A 6,000-nucleotide genomic window follows, 5' to 3' on the forward strand; every position below is an offset into this window, starting at 1 on the left:
AAAAAAGTGAATTGGGAGACTACTTTACTTCGTGAGTGTTAATTAATATTTTGGATTTAATGAGTAAATATGCATACCAATAAATATTATCTCATTTAATTCTTCAACATCACTCTGAAGACAGTATTATGTCATCCCAATTTCAAAGATAAGAAAACTGGGTCTTTGTGATGTTATTAACTAGCCCATCTAAGTTTGCATAACTAGTATATTCAAGAGCCAAAACTCATCCCTAAACAATGTGACTTCAAAGTGTGTCCCATAGAATCTGGTCTACACTGCTCCACAACAAAGTGTGGGGTAATCAATACACCGTGGAGTTTTTCTGAACACTTTTTCCACAAACATAACCTAAGATTTTATGAACACTATTGACAACACCATCATGCTAACACAAATAGAGCAGACAATAAACCAAACATTCCTAAACATCTTTCCCCATTGTACCACTAAGTTGTATTTTTCTGAATGTATTTTTAAAGATATAAACATAGAATTTTACATTTGTCCCTCTTACAGTTCATTTTATTAGATCTAAGCCATCATTCCAAACCATCCTGAAAATTATTCTGTGGTTAAACGCATAGATATCTTCCCCAGGAAAATTTTGAAATAAATTTTAACTAAACATAGCAGAATGTGAGATTCAGATTATACAGCTATAAGAATGTAACATTATTTAAAAGGATATTTAAAAAGGTATTCATATCACAACCAGTAATACCAAAAGGAAAGAATTACCCACTGAATGAGACTCTTTCCTAATTAAAGTTACACTTGGACCTTCTGGGTCATATACTGAATGGAGAGAGGAAAACTTCATTTTAGAGGATAAATTCACAAGTAAAGGGCCACATGTGTGTGGACCTGGATCTAAGGATTACAAATGGGAGATAAGTAATAACTAGAGAATTGGTTACTTCCTTAAAACCAAAAATGGCAAAGAATTTTTCTGTGCCAATTGTTTGTGGTAATATTAAAATTTTACATGCATGGAGTCATGTGCAGTATAAATGTAAAACTTGATTATTATCTTCAGGAGTGCCTCCACTAATTATTAAAAGGATTCAACTGAATATGGGGTAAAGGAAATCCTATAATGTCTTAACTTCCTTAGGTTATTAGAATGAGCCTGCTTTTGCAGAAAGTGAATCAGTTCTCCCAGTGTTAAACTATGTAATTTTTATGGACAGTGGGAAACTAGACATGATTCAATTTTGATGTTATAAAATTCACTAGAGTCTCTGTGCCTTTCCTAACCACCTGAGACTTGTTGGCCTTTTTGGCATCACCAAGTAAAGAAATGAAAAGGTTAAACAAATAAATAAATAATCCTGAGCTTATGTACAATTTTCTTAATTCTTTTGACAAATATTTGGTCTTCAACATCTACTGTAAACCCATCCATCCATATTTAGAGTACTTTGATGATTTAGACAACAACTGAATGCCTTGTAAGGATTAGTTGCAATTGTCCACAAGTCAATTACTGAATATATTTCTGAAACCTCCCTTAGCTAATTAGAGCATTCCATTGAACCCCAAAAAGGCACTAAGCCTGCTATTCAAAACAGAATTAAGGTATGCACTGTTGCTCCTGTTACTATATAATTCAAGCAAAGAGTCTTGAAATATATTTGCCCAACCAGAAAACATGTGAAAATTATTTTGACTCTCTTCCCCCAGCAATGTGCAGGTTTGAAAGAGAAATGGAGTTATCTTTCATGTCATATTGATTGCTTTTGGCTTTCATGGACTCAAACAGGGTAGATCAATGTGGGATTTTACACTTTGCTAGAAACAGCTTTAGCAAAACGTGTTATTATTAGCTTCATTTGCAATTATAATTTTAAAGCCACACTTTGCTGGAGCAGGAAGAGAGGCCAAGGAAAACAGAAACCATAAATGAGAGAGACAGCCTCGTTGTGGATTCAGTGTCTGAAATTTTTTCATTTCATTGGATTCAGGTTGCCTCTTCCCAACACCCTTTATGAATGAACTAAGTGGCTGTTCTAAAGGAATTTTGGGGCACCTGGGTGGCTCAGTGGGTTAAGCATCCTACTTCAGCTAAGGTCATGATCTCACGGTTCGTGAGTTCAAGCCCTGCGTCGGGCCCTGTGCTGACAACAGCTCAGAGCCTGGAGCCTGCTTCTGATTCTGTGTCCCTTGGCTTTCTCTGCCTCTCCCCGCCTTGTGCTCTTTCTCTGTCTCTCAAAAATAAATAAATGTTAAAAAAATTCTTAAGGAATTTTAAATTTGGGAAATTTTATTTTACAACTAATATACAGGTCCTAGAATATTCATCACTGCCAAAAAATTGTTTACATTGTTCTCATGTAATTCCCTTTATAAATATATGAAATAACTGTTGTTATCATCCAGCTATAATACTGAGAATTGCCCTAATTTCTTTTTGCATAGCAATGTTTGGTCAGTTGGTAATAAATTTATCTAGTCAAACTGTATGACACCTCTACTAAACCCTTTGTACTCACGGATACAGGGTTTTTAGCTCATAGCAGTGGTCTTTCTTCCAAGTTAGTTCAGAGCTCGGGGTTTGTAGGACAACTCCTGGGAGTTTTTATTTATGAAATATAGAAATACAGTTAAATTTTCAATTTTTTTATTTTGATTTTTCTTTTGCCTTGCAAGTACAAAAGATCTATCTATCTATCTACCATCTATCTATCTATCATACTTGACTTATCGTAGTTTGAGGTGCCTGGGTGGCTTAGTTGGCTAAGCATCTGACTTTTGGTTCGGGCTCAGGTTGTGATCCCAGGGTTGTGGGATCCAGGCACGTGTCGGGCTCTGCACTGAGCATGGAGCCTGCTCAAGATTCCCTCTCTTCCACTACTCCTATCCCCTACTCACATGCGCTCTCTCTCTCTCTCTCAAATAAATAAATAAATAAATAAATAAATAAATAAATAAATAAACAAAGTTTGTGTATGTTGCCTCAGTAAGATAATAAGGAACATTTCTCAAAGAAGAACTTTTTTGGAATTTTTCCCCTTCCAATGAATATTGGGTAACTAGTCAGTCACCATCACATATCTCTGTTGTAACAGTGATGATCACAGTGTACTTAGTATTAAAAAAATGGTGGCAATAATAGCTTTCGTAGTTTTTGTTTCTATAGTTGCAGTTTTGTTGTTATTGCTACAGTTTTTGAACATTTATCAATGATTTTATTTTAATTTATCGATTAATGAAGAAACCAGTAAGAGATTACAATGGGTACCTATTTCTATTTTTTTAATGGGTATCTCCCTCAGTTTCTCACTACTTTTCCATTATTTCCCCTGGATTTGGAGCTTTGGCTGCTTCCCAACCTATTGGTCAACCTTACCAGCTTTTGGTAGTCTTTTTCTTTGGGGAAAAACTCCATTCCCCATTTTTGATATGATTTTCCCTAAATCATAAAGATTTAATTTTAAGTGTTGCTTCCCTGATAAATCTTGCTACTGTATCTCATTCATCAGATACAGACTTTTTATATTTCAGCTGCTATTAACAGACTAAGTTGCTATTAATTTTAGATGCTATTAACAGATCAAGGTACTATTCTTCCATAGACCTTGTGATTTAGACCCCTGCTAGCCACCTCACTCAGGGAAGAATCATTTACCTATATAAATTTTTCTCAGTCCAATTTTTAATGTTTATTTATTTTTGAGAGGGAAGGAGAGAGAGAGAGAGGAAGAGAGAGAGAAAGAGACAGAGAGAGAGAGAGAACAAGTGAGGGAGAGGCAGAGGGAGAGGGAGACACAGAATCCAAAGCAGTCTCCAGGCTTCGATCTGTCAGCAGTGAGTCTGATGGGGGGCTCAAACCCATGAACCATGCATGAGATCATGACCTGAGCTGAAGTTGGAAGCTTAATCGACTGAGCCACCCAGGCACCCCTCTCAGTCCACTCTTAATAAACCCTACTTCCCTCTGCTTTGCCACCAGTACTTTGTTAAGATTCTTGTTTACTCATGGTAGGTTAAGCATGAGGCTAACAAGAGCACAGTGGTAAAGAAGGACCAGCAGTCAGGTTCACTGTTTTCAGTTGTATGTTCTTTTGAGGGTTTCTAAACAATTATGTACCCCTGATATACATCTAAATGTTTTCCTATGTTGCTAATTAAAAGATACAACCACACTGGTAACTGAACACAGATAACAAAATTCTTTGTCACATTTAACCAACCAATCTCTGGTTTAGGGTAACTAAAAATTGGGCAGTATAAATTTTTTCTTGTATTTCAAACTGAACTCATTAAGTTGGGTATAAAAGAAAGAAAACTTAACATGTGGCCATTGTGGTTCCACCAATAGAAAAAGAGGACAGTGGGAGCCTTGGAAGGACATTCATCTTCCTTGCTCAGGTATTTGCCTACCCCGCCCCCCACCCATGGTGGTTATTAATAAAAGTTCAGGGAGAAGTAAAGGAGAAAAACAGCATTCAACTTACAAAATCTGATGATATTTGATTGAATTAATTATTCCTTTAATACTTTCAACATCCTAAAGTATCTAGCCATTGCTTATATCCCCAGCTTCATTTCATACCAATTTTCTATTTCCATGCTTACTCTTTATCCTTGATTGAGCCATGCTAAGTATTTCTAAGTTCCTCAAAAGTGCCAACAAATTTCCTACCTCAAGGCCTCTTTGCATGGAATATTCTTTTCTGAACTCTTCGCTTAGAAAAATTATACGTCTGATGCCACGTAATCATGATCTCTCCAAAGAGGCCTCCTCTGACCCCTAAATTAAATTCTCAGTCACATGTATTTTTTCATGTTTATCAGGTTGTTTTTACTTGCATATGTTTATGTGACAATGTGTTTACTATCATTTCACTAATGTTTATCTCACAAAACTGGACTTTCTTAACAGTGAGGAGACACATTAGCTCACATGAAAGCAAGACCCAAGGTAGGTCAGACTTCAAGGTTGTTTGACTCAGTGAAAAATCAGATTGTAGAATGACTGCCAGAACTTCATATCCCCTTGCTTTCATATTTAGCAGCAGGGAGAGAGCTGGTTTGCAGAGACTTAAGACCAAGGGAATACTTCCCCCAGAAAACCTAATCTGTTGAGCAACATTGGATCACAAACTTATTCTTGAGCTGATCATTGGCAAGAGAGGTGGGATTTCTTTTAGTCCAATCTGAGCTATCCTTGGAATTGAGGGGGGATCATATTTCCCTGAGGCAGCATAAGGTATATGGGAGAGAAATACGTACATAAAGCAAGTTAGCATTCTGTTATAAAGAAGAAAGAGGATACTGGGTGAACAGCTAGCAATATCGACCCCATTACTGTATACGCAGAACTTGTTTATCTTGTTTAAACTGTATAATGTTGTCATCATGTTTGATTTTAATGTTTTAAAATGTCATGATCCCATTATTTACTATTCAAGTTAAACCAACAAATGTCATTCTGACTACCTTGCAGGATGAGAATTTAGATGCACTTTTATATGTAGCCAGAAGCAAACTTCCCATCCAAAACTGCCTATTAAACTTGTTTCCAAAATCTGTGTCCCTCACACAAAGGTTGAACATAAATAATGCATGATGTTATCTATCAAGAAAGCTGTTTCAATCCAACACTCTGAAAAATTCAGTTTACCAAGAAATTAAGAGGTAAATTCTAGAAGAGTGAATTGGAAAATATATGTCAAATCATGTACAATTAAAATATCATTAATGCTGCATAGGATTTATGCAGCCACATGGTTGTCCAACATAATAGTTAACTATGAAGCTATAAGAACATAAGAATTTAAGGAAGAGAGGCTCAATAGAAAACAAGGGCATATCTGTGCTTTGCCTGCTGTATCCCAAGGTCACAGAAGCATGAGTCAAACTGCATCTGAGGATCCATTCACTAGAGTCAATGGGGTAGCACATAGAGTCTGTAGGAGGTTGGATTAAAATGAAACATTAGAGGCTCAAATTCTGCCCTTAGGTCAGCCCAGTTCCAGCAGCCTGAGCTAACTT

The sequence above is a fragment of the Prionailurus bengalensis genome, chromosome B2, assembly GCF_016509475.1.
Source record: "Prionailurus bengalensis isolate Pbe53 chromosome B2, Fcat_Pben_1.1_paternal_pri, whole genome shotgun sequence".
NCBI classification, from domain to species: Eukaryota; Metazoa; Chordata; class Mammalia; order Carnivora; family Felidae; genus Prionailurus; species Prionailurus bengalensis.